The sequence below is a fragment of the Marmota monax genome, unplaced genomic scaffold (assembly GCF_021218885.2).
Source record: "Marmota monax isolate L192 unplaced genomic scaffold, Marmota_monax_Labrador192_F-V1.1 WCK01_AAM20220418_F8-fsc00127, whole genome shotgun sequence".
Lineage (NCBI taxonomy): Eukaryota > Metazoa > Chordata > Mammalia > Rodentia > Sciuridae > Marmota > Marmota monax.
The window spans coordinates 2,101,721-2,117,595 of NW_026692894.1; the positions used below are offsets into that span (position 1 = coordinate 2,101,721).

Genomic DNA, 15,875 nt, shown 5'->3' on the forward strand with positions numbered 1-15,875 from the left:
GCTCCCTGCCTGCCAATTTCCCCTCCACTCCTCTGCCCATCAGGCCAGAAAAACAAGGCGATTAGAGCAGACCTCGGGCCTGCCAGCCTTCAGAAAAAGGAACCACCCACTCTGTTCCACCTTTCAAATACTGTTTAATCCTAGGGCAGCTGAGAGGGGGAAGGGAGGTTCCTGGCCTCCCACCCCCAGGCCTTCCCAGCCCCCCCCCCCCCAATTCCATGCTCCAGAAAACTCTTGCCCTTTCCTCTTAGGGTGTCGGAAATTCCACCATCCGTGCAGCGTTCCCTCTCTCAGGTCCGCACACGCTTCATTTATTCATTCATTCATTCAACATTTATTTACTGAGCGCCTTCGGGCTCTAGGTGCTGTGCTAGGAATCCAAGATGCCTCCGATGGCGTGTGACCTGAAAAACATATTTTAAGCCTTAGCAGACAAAGTGGGTCCCTCATCTCTTCATCAGAACTTCCTGAGGGCTGATCGGGAGACCTTGTAGGTAGAAAGGATGGGACTTTGGGGTGGAGAGAGAGAGGGGGCCATGGAGAAAAGTCTGAATTCAACTTAGAAATCTGTTAATTGAGCAATTAATGTGTCCCAAGACCTTCACTAGGGGCCTCAAGAGAGGCCACACAGAGTCGGATCCTCCCATTCCCGGGCTCCAGAGGGCATGCCCTGTGGAGCTCTCCCTGGAGGCATTGCTGTGTTGGGGGCAGAGTTCTGGCTGAGCTGTCAAGAGCTGACTGCTAGTTCCAGCAGGTTCTCTGACTGTGGCCTTGGAAAAGTCACTTTTATCTCTAAGTGTCCATAGATTCTCTCATGGGAGAGGGAACAGGAGTTGTTATAATTTCCCTGCTGGTAAGAACCCATGGGATAGAAATCGTGGCTGCATTTTGTAGACCGTGAGGAGCTGTAGATAGGTGCTAAATATATTCTTGTGAATAACTATGTGCCAGACACGATTTAGGCACTGGGGACCCATGAATGCAAGGGACGGGAATTCGTCTCCTCTTGGAGCTCCCAGTAGTGGGGAAGATGGACGAGGGGCCAACACAGAGTATGTTGGAGGAAAGGAAACGGAACTGGGAGCCAGGAAGCATGGGTGGGGGGCATGGCGGTCCTACACAGAATGGCCAGAGAAGATCTTTTCCTAAGTGACTAAGAGATGCTGGGGAGGAACTTCAGGGAGGGCCTGTTACGGTCCCACGCTGGTGGTGCCATGGGAGGTGGTGGAAACATCAGGAGATGGCCTAGAAAAGGTGCAAGAAAAGGTCATAGTGGGTGTCCCTTTGAAGGCTCCGAGTTGTCCTGATTTCTCCCTTTCTCTCTCTCTCTCTCTCTCTCTCTCTCTCTCTCTCTGAGCCTCCTGTCTGCCATGAAGCAAGCCTCTCTGCTCAGCCATGCCCTTCAGCCATGAAGCTCTGCCTCACCACAGGCCCCAGACAAGAGAGCCAGGGACCGTGGACTAAGCCTGTGAAGCTGTGAACAGAACACAATTTTTTTCTCCTTTAAGGCGATTTCCCTCAGGGATTTTATCACAGTCATAGAAAGCGGACTCACAGGCCCTGAGGTGGAAGCGTGCCTCAGAGAGCCACAGGGTTCCTAATGAGGGGAAAGCCCTTTGTTAGAGTTTCAGGAATTTTGCCAGCTACTTGTTAAATGCCGCCATTATTGAACATTATAGTCTGTCAACTAATGATTAAGCATTATATCAAAAAGAAAAGTAATAAATATTCAAAACTCATCGTTTCTTAGTCATTTAGCTGCACATTTTGCTCACCCACATGCTTCAGTTGGTGTAGAATGTTACGTTCTACGTGATGGTGGGAAGGTGAAGTCGGGGTTTGCCCGTGAGAATCTCGTCTGGACTCTGCGTGTGAGGACGTAGTGTTGGCAGGTAGATCTTGGCCATGGTGAGACCTCTGCATGGCGGGAATTAGCAGGACTCCCAGCCCCACCCTCTACCTGGGCTCCCTGTTTCTCTTGGAGCTCTCTCGGGGCCTCTGCTTTCCCAGGGGACTGCTGCCAACTGCTTGTTCCCACAGTTCAGTTCAGGAGCCAGTCTGAGCTGCCCAGCCCTGACCTTGCAGCCCCGGGAAGGATGATGATCACAGTGAACAGCTGTCGCCTTTGACAATTCTCTTCACAACCCTACCAGGCAGATGTGGTGATCGATGGTCCTCCTGTCATGGAAGGGGACTCTAAAGCACAGAGAGATTTAGTAACTCACCAGAATCAACCTGGTAACCCAGAGTCTTTGGTTGAGCCCAGGCCACTGGCTCCAGAGCCACAGAGCAAATCTTTGAGATGAGCCAAGAGGACCTGTTGTTAGAGAGCTTCTGCCGAGATGGGGAGATGGGGAGTGTCTGAGCCTTGAAGGACAGAGGGCGTCGTGCCTGGAAGAGGCGAGGCCCAGGGGGACGTTCCAGGTGGAAGGAACAGAAAGCACAAAGGTCCAGGGGGTGAGGAAGATGGAGTGCATGGGGGGAATGGTGGAACGTCTGGATTTAGCTGTCTTTCTTTCTCTACTCCCTGGAGAAGCCCATCTTCAGATGCTTCAAATTATAACTTTCTAAAAATAATTTATTTCTGGCCTTGGCTTGGCAGGGTAGTTCCTTGTTCAGTGATCAGCACTTCATTTGAGTGGAAGTGAGGTCAATTAGTTCTTTGCGCAGAGATTGGTGAATGAAATGCATGTGCCCTGGGGAGGAGGGGAAATGCCCGGATGGAGACTGGCTGAGCCAGCCTAGCCCGGGATCCAGCACTCTCCCCAGATCTGCCTTGGTGAGACCCAGGGGAGAGGAGGCCGGGAAGCGGTGGCTGGACATGGATGTACTATCCCCCTCTCCAGTAGCTCCTAAACTGCTGTCCTGGTCACAGACAGTGGACATCTATGGGTCACTCCTTATGTTATCCAACGTCCTTTGTAAGAGTCTCTACGGAGCAGAGTCCCCCAGAATGACAAATGGCTCTTTCTGAATTCTGAACAGAGACCACCTTCTTTGTTGGGAAAGTCTTCATCTCTCCGACATCAGCTTGCTCACCTCCTTTGATCTGTTTCCACCAACTCCATACCCTGGCCGTCGGCACCATGGCGATGGCATCCTGGAAGCTTGCTGTGGCCGCCAGTGGGAATGTCCACTGAGGCGGGCGTTTTCAATCTTCTTGTAAAAATACGCTTGGACAAGATGATTTAAATTTTTCTGTTTGCCTACAATCTTAAAAAGAAGACCATTGTTAGAACCAGCCCAGGGACTCCCGTTTCTCTAGAAGGTTCTGGGGATTTGGAAGATCTGGGTCACTGACCCCTCTGGGAAGAAGACAAAACCTCCAGGACTGAGGGTTCATGTTTGAGACTAGAGGACGCAAGTCGAGGCACGTTTGAGATTTTCAGGAGGAACGATGCTCCCGAGCAGGGCCCCCAACAGTGAAAGCGGGGTGCATGTGTCTGAGGGCCGGAGAAGACCTTCTGCACATGTAGTGATCGTAGGTGCTGGTTTCGGGTCTAAGACACCAATCAGTGCCCCAGTGTCCCCCGAATCAGAACCCTTAACTACATTGGATCTTTTTTTTTTTTTTTCCCTGAGCAATTGGGACATTCAGAGGTAAAGTTAGTGTCCAGCCAGTGACAGGACGCCCCGGCACCTGATTCATCCATTTCCCTGGTGGCCCCTTTTTTGGGTCCTTGTCAAGACTGTGCCTCAAATGGAATGGAGGCAGCACATGACACCAGAATATGAGTCTCCAAATCAACCCCCTCTCTACTGGAGACTCCGCGGGTGGCCCTGGAGAAGAGAAGCCATGGCCCAGCACCACAGGATCAGTCAGGGGGGCCTTGTCCCTGGGCCTGGTGTTGGCTTCCTCACCTTCAAGGCCCCTACATCACTCATGCTTCCCTCCTCCCCACGTGGAACCTCTAGTAAGCTCACGTCCCCGACACTTCAGGCTCCTCCACGTTCCTCAGGCTTTACAGCCCTCGGGTCCATCATCTGTCCACTGTTCTGAACATCTCTCCTTTCCTCTGTCCTTCCACCCACCCATCTGCCCACCCTTACATCTACCATCTACTACCTACCACCCATCTACTACCTATTCACCCACCCACGCACTCATCCACCCACCTATCCACCCACTCATCCATCTATCTACCCAATCATCCACTTACCCATCCATCTACCATCTACCACCTACCACCCATCTATTCACCCACCCACCCATCCACCTATCCACCCATCTATCAACCCACCCACTACTCATCCATCCACTCATCTATCTACCCATTCACCCACTCATCCATACATTCATCCACCCACCCACCCATCCTCCCATCTACTCACTCATCCACCCACCCATACATCTACCATCTACCACCCACCAATCCACACATCCACCCATCTACCCACCCATCCACCTATCCACCATCTCATCCATCACTCATCTATCCACCCATCCACCCACCCATCCATCTACAATCTACCACCTACCCATCCACCCACCCATCCACCTACCCACCCACTCATCCATCCACTTATCTACCCATCCACCCATCCACTCACCCATCCATCTACCATCTACCACCCACCCATCCACCCATTCACCCACCAGTCCACACATCCACCCATCTACCCACCCATCCACCTATCCATCCATCTACAATCTACTACCTACCCATCCACCCACCCACCCATCCACCTACCCACCCACTCATCCATCCACTTATCTATCCACCCATCCATCTACCATCTACCACCTACCCACCCACCCATCCATCCACCCACCCATTCACCTACCCACCACTCATCCATCCACCCATTCGTCCACACATCTCTCCCTCTCTTCATTTCTCCACCCTGTTCCACTCTGAGCAAACATTAAGCACCTCTCCATGCCAGGAGTGGGGCTAAAATTCTGCCCCTGGCTTCCAGCAGCCTTGGCCTCTGGTGGGGTGGATCTGCCATGGATGTGAGAGTGGTCAGGACCAGGTTTAGGGAGCTCAGGCTTCAGAGCCAGGCTATCTGGGTTTTGAATCCTGGCTCTACTGCTAAGCACTGTGTGACCTTGGACAAACTACTAACTTTTTCTGCATCTTCAGCTTCTCATCTGTAAAATGGCACTCCATTGTGTCCTCCTCCAAAGTGGTGGCTCTGCTTACGGATTGCTCCATAATAAAGCCATTTTCTCCACCCATTATCTGATGACTTTGTGGGGAGGTTACTCAGTCTGAATTTGGCTGGTTAGAGCTTCTTCTCCACGTGGCATCAACTCGGGCCATAGTCAGCTGGCCTGGAAGGTCCCAGATGACTTCAGGCATGTATCAGGCATCTTGGCTGGAATGACTGAAAGGCTAGGCCCCACTGAAACTGCAAATTAGAGTGCTCACTGATGGCCTCTCTAGAGCACGGCAGTCCCAGGCTAGACAGGCTGCTGCTGCTGCTTATTATTATTCATGGTTCTAGGTACTAGGGATTGAACCCAGGCATTCTACCACTGAGCTACATCCCCAGCCACTTTTATATTTTATTTTGAGATGTATTCTCACTACGTTGCCGAGGCTGGCCTCAAACCTGGGGTTCCTCCTGCCTCAGCCTCCCAAGAAGCTAGGATTACAGGCGTACCCAGCCTAATCAGGTTTCTTACTTCATGTCCCAGGACTCCCAAAAGGGCATGCCAAGAAATGGAAGTCTTGCCGGTCTTGAAGGCCTGATCCAGAAAGTGCCCCAGCCTATTTCTACCACATTCTACTAGTAAGAGCAGACGCAGGACTGGCCTAGATTCAAGGTGATGAGAGCAAGACTCCCTCTCCTTGTGAGAAGTGGGAAGACCCAGGGACCTTTCTTCAAGCTGCCACAGTTGCATAGAGACTAAATGAGTTAATTCAGGAGCAGCAGCTGGAGCAGAGGCTGGGGAGTGGAGGCCCCAGGTAGGTGGTATTTGCAGTCTTTCTCGTGGGTGATGTCATGGGAGTGTGGTCTTTGCTAATTTGAAGTAGATGTACACTGACAGTGATAGTCACTGACAGTTCACACGCCTCTTCTAGGACATCCTGGGACAGCAGAGGGGGACAAGGAGGGAGCCCTTGGAGGCCTCTCCCTTCACTTAAGTCGTGCCAGGTAGGCTTGGAGTGTCTACTCCTGCAGTGTCCTGGGCTCACGGGATCCAGCGCACAGACGTGATGCACCGGTGCCAGGCTGCCTGCCCGGGCCCCCGCCGCCCAGAGCTCACAGCCTAATTGGCAAGGGCCATTTCAACATCTTAGCAGAAAATGGAGTTTTTCTTTCCTTGATGTCGTGATTTGACTGGGAGTTAGCAAAGCATCAGTAGAATCCTAAATGTCTTCTTAAAAAAAAAAAAAAAAAAGAAAAGAAATCCAGCCTTCATCCGGGCCTGGCACCGGGCTCTGCTCTCCCTTTGTGGGAGAAAGATAAAACGCTCTCATGCGTGTCCTCCCGCCCGCGGACGGGCTGGTTAAACATCTCTGGTAATGGCTTAGTGGTGCCAAGGGTTTTATCTCTTCCCAGCAACAGTTCCTGCCTTTCAATGGCTTCCGTGGGGAAGAGACGTAACACACATGCAGAACACGGGCTCAGAGGCTGGGAGGAGGCCCTGGCGGGGGCAGTGAGACCACAGGGAACTCGCACCCGGTGCCAGCCAGGCCCTTCCTGTTGGCATCACCTTGTTTGGTCCTCACTAGATGGGGGTGGGGGAATGGGATGAGGATAGTTGAAAAACCCGGAGCCCAGAAAGGTTGCAGAATCTGCCCAAGGTCACGCCCACGGCGTGGGATGGAGCCGCAGTGTCCACTCCAGCATGTCGAACGTCTGCTTTTTACCCTGCAAGGAAGCACGGGGACGTCCCCATCTCTACCTCCTTGACCTGAACCCCATTACCAACTCGTGAACAGACCCAGGAGCTGCTGGCTGACATTCCAACAGGTCATCAAGTCACTGAGCCTGGCTCTCGTGGTGTGGCTGCACAGTGCTCATGAGCTAGCCAACGCTGCAGTGTTCAGAGGTGGAAAGATTGGATGATGAGGGCTCTGACCTCCTCAGTGGATTAATCCACTTGATGGATCGTAATTTGAATGTATTTACTGGGAGGTGGTAAAAATGACAGGCAGGTGGGTCCTAGTTGGAGGAGATCCTAGTTGGAGCATGCCCTGGAAGATTTCTTCTTCTCCCCAGGCACGTCCCCTCTCTCTCCCTCCCCACTCCCCCCTCCTCCCCTCTCTCTCTCTGCTCTCTGGCTGCCATGAGCTGAGCAGCTCTCCTCTGCCATGAGCTTCCACCACGATTTCTCTCCCTTGGAACCGATGGACCATAGACTGAACCTCTGAGACTGTGAGCCACAATGAATCTTCCTTCTCCAAGCTGTTCTTGTCAGGCATTTTTGGTCATAGTGACACAAAGCTGATGAACACAAAGACTTTGAAAAAATCTTTTCTCCACATGGAGCCTCAATTTCTTCCCTTTTAAGTTGAGAGATTATGATCCAGGCTCTCTAGGGTCTCAGAGCTCTGAATCTCTGGGAGTCTTTCAGGGCTGCTATATACAGCTACCCTGGTTGAACACTGCACAACTCCAGATAGATGCCACTCTCAGGCTGTACACTCAAGTGGCCTTAGACTCAATAAAGGGGGATAGAGATAGAGGGGATGCAAAGAAAGGATATGAGAGGGCAGGAAAGAGGTTTCAAGCCCATTGAGGGGATAAATAAAAATGGTCTTTGCCTCTTTCCTCCAGTCAGGAGGAAGACAAGTCTATACTACAAAGGAGGATGAGATAGGTCACCCTATCGCCACCCACCTGGTCACTCAGCCCCGTCAGCTCTGATTCAGAGGGCAGAGTCACTAGCGAGAGATCCCTTTCGTGTGGGGTGACATTCCCCCAGACTGGCGCTCCCGTGCCTGCCCCAGTCTGCAGGGCAGTCCAAGGGCCATGGTCTCCCTGATGCTCCTTCACCCAGATTTCCTGTAACTGGAAAAGCGGGGTCCTTCCGCCATGACGCTGGGTACTGTGTATCAGTGCTTACCTGAGCCAGGTGCCACCCAGCCCCAGACCTGGATCTGGGCATCCCGGGTCGGCTGCCACTCCGTCCGTGCATCCACTCGTTCACACAGTGAGTCAATCATTCGTCATTGAGACCCGAGCACTTGCCCAAGGTCAAGTCTGAGGACAAGATGCAGGCCATGCCTCCCAGCGCCTTCCCACAGGGTGGACGGCCACACTGGCCTGAAGCAATCCAGTTAGGAAACGACCGGAGGCCCTAGGTCACGGATGCTCCCACAGGCCTCAACGTCTTCATCTGAAAATGGAAGGTTCCACCCCATGAAACCACCTCTGGGTCACGTATGGGGAATCCGAGTCTGGAAGTCGGGTGGAGCCCAACCAGGGAACCATCGTGGGCCATGCGAGCCCAGACGCAGGCGCTGTGACCCCACCCTGCTCCCCACCCAGTGGCCTGCTGCTCCTCCAGGCTGCCTCCTCCGAGAGGGCGCGGTGGGGGATCCACCTTGAGCTGGGGTCTGGGCTCAAGGTCTTGGCTGCTCCAGGCTCCAGGGCAGGAGCCTCATCTTTGCCTTCATCCAGACACAGCTGGTCCAGGAGGCCAGGCTGAGCGCCAGGCCTGAAAGAAGAGACATCCACCTGCTAGAAAAATCAGCAAACTCATTGAAAAAGCCAATCACCCACTTTTTCTCACCCAGCCGTGCCCAGGCCCATGACCTTGGAAAGGGCCCCTATCTTTGCTGCAAATAATTGCCAGGAAGATCTATGGTCAGTTAAACAAGTCAATGTTCCTCTTGCACTTTTTACTCTTACTCTCTTAAGTAAGCTTGGGTCTGACCTGCAGGAGAAGATGCTGGATGCTGGCTCGTTCTTTACATCACGTTGAACGTTTTCCCCACAGCATAGACTCCAGGGTTTGGGTTATTAAATCAGCAAGACCCAAATGCTCCCAAGATGAACTCCCAGTGGTGTGATAATAGCAATTACCTTGGAGGATTCCCCTGGGTGCAAATCACAGGAGAAATGTCATCAGTGGGAAATCTCCTGGCTCAGGCAACCCAACAGGAAATTGGCTGGTTTATCACCCAGATGCTAAAAAGGACAATGGGGTCCTGTGGCCAGTGGAAAAGCAATCCTTTTCCTCACCTGAGCCAGGGAAAATCCCAGGGACTTGGAGCACCCCTGGCTGTAGGTGGCTCCTCTGTCCTTCTCCAGTTTGAACCAGTATAAAGGAATACAGAGGCAGACCTGGGTACCTGTGGGGCTCATGTTCATGGATTCAATTCGGTGCTGGTTGGAAATATTTGAAAAAAAAAAAATACTTCCATGCCAGACATATGCAGGATCCTTTCCCTTGTCTTATTCCCTAAACGATACAGTTTAACAACTATTTACATGGCATGTACATTGTATTTTGTATTATAAGCGATCTAGAGATGATTGAAAGCGTACATGGAGATGTTGCCTAGGTTATATGCAAATACCTCATCATTTTATATAAAGGACTCAAGCATCTGCAGAGCTGGGTATCTGTGGGGGATCCTGGAACCAAACCCCCATGGCTACAGAGGGATGCAGAAGGGATTGGGGGTGGAAGGCCAGAATGGGCATCCCTATAATTAGCCAGCCCCGCCCTGACTTTTCCCGGGAAGCAGCCTCTCGCTGTTCTGCCTCCCTTCCCTGAGCTTCCGGACTCAGCTTGTCTGATTCTCTGTCATCTGCTCGGTTTTTCTGCCCTGTGCTCTCCCCTCCTCTGTCTCCTCCTCCCTTTCCTGAGGTGGGTCCCCTGTGTGCTTCAATCCATGGGACTCCAGGCCTTACCCCCAACGAACCTGCTCGCCTGGGTCCCCTGAATCAATCAAGCACAATTTGATTGTCCCTGGTTCCCCAGGGCAGGGACCTAAGATCATTTTGGATTTGCATGTCCTTCAAAATAATTGTATTACTTTATAAGTTTTATACATGTAAGGCTGCGAGCAGGATATTAAGAAATAGAAGGGGAAAAGCTAATGAAGATAAAACATAAATGGAAATTGCAATTTTTTTCTTCCTGCTGTCCTAATTATTATTATTATTATTTAACTCCCAGGGTATGTTCTTCCCACTTTGGAAGCCATAGCCACGGGAACGGGGACAGGAACTTTAGCCATGGAGGACAGGGTGACATCACAGAGGTGGGCCCTTCTCCCCTTTAGTCTTCCCCTTACCTTCCTGGCCCAATCAGCTAAGCTGATTCTCAGGGGGGGGACCCTTAGGATTGGGGTGAGACCTTAAGACTTCTGTGGTAGTCAGTTTTTTGTCACTATGACAACATACTTGAGAAAAACAACTTAAAGGAGAAAATACTTCATCGGTTTCTGAGGTTTCAATCCATGGTGGGCTGGCTCCATGGCTTTGGCCTGAGATGAGGCGGAATATCATGAGAAGGGTGTGACAGAGGATAGCTGCTCAGTTCCCAGCAGCCAGGAAGGGGGGAGGGGGGAGAGAGAGAGAAAGACGGGGGGCAGGATCGGGGAGAAAGTGTGTATGTTTGGGAGCAATATATAGTTCCCCAGGGTATCACCCCCTTCAACTATGACCCCCCTTCTACAGTGGCCAGCACCTCCCTGTGGTCCATCCCACTGTGAATCCATCAGTGGACTAACCCACTGGTGAGGTCAGAGCCCTCAGGGTCCAATCACCTTCCCAGAGCCCCACTTTGGGACCCTGCTGCATGGGGACCAAGCCTTCAACACCGAGCCTTTAGGGGACAGTCCAGATCTATCAATACCCCCCACCTGATAATTCCTCATGATATCATTGCCTTCTAGGCCAGGGGCAGCCATGGTGGGCCGTGGCCGGACACCTGCTGCCTTTCAAGGTGCTCTGTGGAGGCTGCGTGCCCAGTACTGCCTGTGCTGCAGGAGGGTCGCACACTCCTCTCGGGGTGCTCGGCCTGGCCCAGGGTGCTGTGAATCAGGCCCACGCTGATTTAGTGGCATATCGTATTCCTGGTGACAAGATTCCTCACCTGTAAATGAGAGGGTTGGACTGAGTGACAGCCAGGCCTCCGTAAACCCTGGCAGCGTGACACGGGATGCTAGAGGCAGCTTGGAAAGGACCAGGGAGAAGGCAGGGGCTGGGAGGAAGTGGTCTGCCTGCCAGCTCCTTCCACCCAGAGAAAGGCTGTGGGGGCCCCAGGTCCCCAGGAAAGGGCAGCGTCACGTTTAGCCTTGACCCTTCAAGCGGTGTCAGTGGTCACTGTTCTGATTTCTAGTCCATTGCTTCTTTTAGTAACCTCAGCTGCTTTTCACAGGAAAAAAAGGCTGCTTTGCGCCATCCCGTGGGGCTCTCCATGGGTGTAGTTGGAATTTTTTTTTTTTTAAATAAAAGCCATGTATACATTTTAATTGTTTGGTGTAGCAGGGTGGGGCATGGGAAAATGGAAAATGTTCAGATGTTTGTTTCTGGTGTGTGTGTGTGGGTCATGTTTCCAGTGTGCCAGTTAGTATTCCAAGAGCACTTAAATAATATTTAATCCATCCTAACTTAACAAATATTTCCCATTGTTGTTTTGGTAGTACTGGTGATTGAATGCAGAGGCATTCTACCCCTGAGCTACATCCCCAGCACACCCCCACACATGCACATTTTTTTTTTTTGAGACAGGGTCTTACTAAAGCTGACTTCAAACTTGCAATCCTCCTGCCTCATCCCCCCGAGTCACTGGGATCTCAGGTGTTCTCCACCTCACCCAGAAGAGCAGGGTTTACATAGATGAGAATTACAGAGGTGGGGAAGAGGGTCCATGCCGGGCCCAGGGTCTAGCAGCAGACCTGACCCCCCCAAGCAGGAGGTCACAGGGAATGGTGCTTTCTGGAACCCAACAAGGGGGGTCACATGTAGAAAGGTAACCTTGAGAGGATTAGCTTCCTTCAGCTGAAAGACAGTTGGGGACAGAAGCGAGGGATGAAATGTCCAGCCCCGTGTCCCATTTCCTGCTGAAGCTTACCTGTGGCCAGGGTCCCCAGAAGCTGGAAGGCATGAGGTTATTGGTGCAGTACCTGACTGCTTTGGGGGCAGTGGGCTGTGTACCCCAAGGGTCAGCGGAAGAGTTTTGGCAGAGGGTGATGCCCCAAATCTATTTCTTTTACCATAAGTTGCAATCAATAAACACTTAAAAGCCCTTGTCCATAAGAAGTGCATGGAGCCAATTTGGGCTCAGAGTCAGCTAGAGCAAGGCTTGAATCCTGGCTCTGTGGCTTGCAAACTGCATGATCTTGGACAGACTCCTTAGTCCCTCTGAGCCTTCGCCTGTGTGCATGTAGGAAGAGAGATCATAATGCTGGCTGTGTAGGTTTATCCTGGGGATTAGAGGTAATAATTGAGAGACGGCTGGCACATAGGAGTGCTCAGTGGGGACTGCATTAATCCCAGTCCTCAGTGTTAAAACAGGAATTATTTGCGGAGGACAGGCGACCCCATTAGCTCTGGGCCGGAAGGAGCCTGGCTGCTCTGTTTCTTGAGGCATCACCAGGGTGGAGGATAGCCCTGCTTTATTTTCCACCCTCTTTGGTTACTTTGTTCCTTCTGCAGGCAATTGATGGAAGGATTTATAAATTACAAGGTGTTTATTGCCCCTGGAGAAAGTGCAAGCCAGTTGTCAATGGAATTTACTACGAAATTAAGCAGTAAGAAGGATTAAAGCCCAAGGAAGGGACCCGGGCAGGAATAGCTGCTATGCAGGGGGGAGAGCGGAGGTTGGAGCCTGTTTTCTGTGTAATTCTCAAGTGCCGCAGCAGCTTCTGTAAGATAGGAGGCCTGCTCCAGCTCAGAGGGAAGTCAGCCAGGCAGCTTCCGCTGCACCTGCAGACATGGCTTGGGCAGAACCTGCATTTCCCCTGCCCCTGCTGTGAGAAATCCAGTCCACAGGATCCCAGGCTGGAGCTCATGGCAAAGTCACTGTATGGTAATCCTCCTGTGTCCAGAGGGGACAGGTTCCAAGACCTCTAGTGGATGTCTGAAGCCATAGATAAAACAGATAAAATATAGGGTTTGGTGTTTTCTTTTTCCTATATGCTATGTAGTGTTGCCACATAGTACCACAGTATCTCTGCATCACTACTCTTGCACTTTGGAGACTATTAAGTAAAATAAGAGTTACCTGAATACAAGCACTGCAATATCAACTTTGATCCCATAACCAAGGCAGCTACTATGTAACTAATGGGCAGGTAGCATATACAGCATGGACACACTGGAGAAAGTATGATTCATATCCTGGATTGGATAGAGCAGGACAGCAGGAGATATCTTCACATTACTTAGAAGAGCACGCAACTTAAAACTTACGAATGGTTTATTTCTGGAATTTCCCACTTAATATTCTGGGACTCTGGTGACTGTAGATAACTGAACTAGGAAAAATGAAACTGGGGATAAGTGCGGACCTCTATATTTCTCTTTGGTAAACATTGGGGTTCCCTTTGTCCTGATAAGTTGAGCTGGATGGCTCAGGCTTTCATTAATAGATACATCCTATAAGAACCTGTTTTTCCACCTGAAAAATGAGCAAGGTAACTCTGTGAAGCTCAGCATCACATATGTGAAGATCCTGGGGCCGTTGGAGTGACCCTGGTCTGGCCATCCCTGGGCGAGTCCTCCTCAGCAGCACTTCTGGCCTCCTGTCTGCTCAGATTGGTTCGTATGGATTCTCCTATGATTAAACCCTCCGGGTGCCACTGAGGGCTGCCTGTAGTTCTGCTGAAAGACACTGATAATTATGCCCAGTGCTCCGCCTTGGGGAGGGCAGCAGGAGCATGCTCTGCAGGAGCTGGCGCCCCAGGCTCATCTGCATTAAAGTGGGCGGTTTCCCCCACATTCCAGCCACACAGCACGCATGCTCAGGAGCCCACAGCCAGGCGTGTGGCAGAGGCTTTGGTAACAGATGAAGGGGAGGAAGGCAGCCAGCCAGGAGCTCTGCCTTGAAAGGGATGACAAGACAGCGGCTCAGAAGTCACCCTCCATGCAACGCAGCGCCGTCCTGGGTGCCGGCGGAGACGGGTTTCTAGAACTGAATTTCTCAGGCTGGGCTCTCATCCAAGCTTCCCCCCTTTCCAGCTGGGTGGCCTCCAGCAAGATATTTCACCTTTCGGTGCCTTGCTTTCTTTAATTAAAAACAGGGAGAGAGATGTGTTGTGATGAAGCTGTCACACAGGCCAGCTGTCACCACCCTGTTCATCTGCATGGCCATCTCCACCTTCATCCTCATCTTCTCCACTGATGATCAGCGTTCTCTTGGTCCTCCCTGGGGAACAGAGAGGAGCCCTGGACCAGGGGAGTCAGGGCTGACATTCACTCATTATTATTTCCCAAAATGGATTGTTTCAAATAGGATCTGAGGAGAGTTCTAAACATTCTTATACTTCACCAAAAGCAAGCAGAATAAAGACCTTGGGAAATTTGGACGAGGGGCAGCTGACAAGGGGTGTCCAGAACGCCTCTTTGGTACTGGGGAGTTTCCAGAGGTGGCCGCCATTCTGGCTCTGAGCTCCTTAAAAATATGATCGGTTTCAAAATTCACTGACAACTGTAAGCCCGTTGCAAAATGCAAGAAGCTCCCGAGCAGAAGGTTGAATGAAAGAAGTCAGAAACAAGAGCGCATGCTGCGCGTTCCATTTATATAAAGTACAACAACAGACAAAGCGAACGTGAACGGTTAGAAGTCAGGAGAGTTATTGTCCTGGGCGGGGGAGGTGAGGCGTAGCTGGGAAGGGAGCCAAAGAAGGTCTTGGGGTCCAGGTCATGTTTTCTTTCTTGGTCTGGGTTTGGATGACAGGGGTGTGTTCGTTATGAATTCATGATGTCTATGTGTGTATGAGGCACACATGTAGTTATGCTGGAAAATCGTAAATAAAGGCAGTTGCTTGGTAGAAGCCAAGGTGATCGGTGCACTGAAGTCTATAAGTAACACTTATGGTTAATGACAGAAATAAATAGCTGGTCTTCAGTGACGGAGCCTTCTGCATGGGGCCCTCTGGTAACGGGGGTAGGTACTTCCCTCATGGCCATCTGTGGGAGGTGGGGTGGCACCCCACTTTCACAGATGGGGCCACTGAAGCTTAGGGAAAATAACTTCCTGTGCCCCCAGATCTCTTCACAATATGTGTCATGTGCCCCCACAATTCACCTCACAGCACAGAACTTGGCACAGGAGGGAGAAGAGCATGTTCTTGCACTGTCACCAGCCACCGCTTCCTCACATGCTAGAGTCCTTTCTGGGGCCCCTCTGATCCCCGCTGTACCAAATGGCACTTAATTGCCCTCTGTCACTAGGTCTGGACCAGGCCTGGGAGTGCACAGTTGTCCTGGTGATTGAGGCGGGAGGAGCCCTGCGTGGGGGAGGGGAAGATGTGAACTAGGGTGTGCTGGGGGGTCGCCCCAGCCCCAGGGCCTTGGTTCTGTCTGTCCCCTCCTGTGGCCTTCTCCCCACTTATGAGATTCCTTGTCCCAATCCCTGGCCCATTTGCCACCAAGCCCACATACAAACTTTCCCTGCCCCAAATTCTGTTTCTTTGGGAAGACTTCATGGGCTCACCTGGGCTCCAGGTGGGGTCCAAGGAGATGTCATCCTCCTCTGATCCTAGAGGCCCTTTACATCTTTCTAGAAGTGTCAGGGATGTGGCCCTCCAGCCTGTGGAGCGTGGAGTCTTTCCCCAGTGCTTGGGTTACACGGAGTCAACATCTAATAAATAAAGAATTATGATAATAACTTGAGGAAATTGATGCCCAGCATTGAGGAGGTCCAAAACAAAGGGAAAACCCTCTGGGACCAGCGAGTGAGGAACACAGGCGTCCTCCCCAGAGACCGCCAACTCATTTAAATTAATAAATCCCAC

General features: G+C 51.5%; 1 long non-coding RNA gene across 5 annotated transcripts in view; it reads right to left on the minus strand.

Moving 5' to 3' along the window:
* Positions 1–227: 227 nt before the first annotated feature.
* Positions 228–15,875, minus strand: part of LOC124096768 (uncharacterized) — a 65,826-nt gene continuing 50,178 nt past the window's right edge. Inside the window, exons 2-4 of one of the 5 annotated variants that reach the window (XR_009227358.1) lie at positions 15,575–15,721; positions 2,226–3,213; positions 228–404 (exon numbers count right to left, since the gene is read on the minus strand). This is a non-coding gene — a long non-coding RNA (uncharacterized LOC124096768). Of the gene's footprint in view, positions 405–1,775; positions 3,214–9,684; positions 11,009–12,094; positions 14,938–15,574; positions 15,722–15,875 lie in introns of those variants that run through there. The other 4 variants (XR_006852997.2, XR_009227357.1, XR_006852998.2 and 1 more) reach the window with 4 other exon arrangements.